This window comes from Etheostoma spectabile, chromosome 2 (genome assembly GCF_008692095.1).
Source record: "Etheostoma spectabile isolate EspeVRDwgs_2016 chromosome 2, UIUC_Espe_1.0, whole genome shotgun sequence".
Lineage (NCBI taxonomy): Eukaryota > Metazoa > Chordata > Actinopteri > Perciformes > Percidae > Etheostoma > Etheostoma spectabile.
The window spans coordinates 27,250,842-27,251,248 of record NC_045734.1 but is presented as its reverse complement, the minus strand read 5'-3'; the positions used below and the strand labels follow the sequence as shown (position 1 = coordinate 27,251,248).

Genomic DNA, 407 nt, shown 5'->3' with positions numbered 1-407 from the left:
AAATAAGATCTACAATAATGTCAGTATTCTGATTCACAAAGTTTCATGGTGCTACTACAATCCAGTATTAGTTACAGTCATTAAAAGTCATCCAGTATTAGTTACAGTCATTAAAAGTTCTAAAGATGAATTAATAAGTTAACTAAATAATTATTACATTATTCTCCAGTTCATTAGTAGTAAAACCTCTGGGATTGTTAAAGTACCTAAAGGGTAATTGTTCCATGTTTCCGAGTCTAATGTGAAATACAATTTAGTTAAAGAGTAAGAACATTGTACTTTTAGCCCGTATAGAGCAGCATATCTCCACCAGACTCCATGTAAATAATCCCTAATTTTAGCCCGTATGGAGCAGGATATCTCCACCAGACTCCATGTAAATAATCCCTAATTTTAGCGTGTATAGA

The 407-nt window shown here is 32.4% G+C and overlaps 1 long non-coding RNA gene across 2 annotated transcripts in view; it reads right to left on the bottom strand.

Annotated features, from left to right (window-relative positions):
- Positions 1-274: 274 nt before the first annotated feature.
- Positions 275-407, bottom strand: part of LOC116706562 (uncharacterized) — a 1,090-nt gene continuing 957 nt past the window's right edge. For both annotated transcript variants that reach the window (XR_004336273.1, XR_004336274.1), the window contains exon 3: positions 275-331. This is a non-coding gene — a long non-coding RNA (uncharacterized LOC116706562). The remainder of the gene's footprint in view (positions 332-407) is intronic.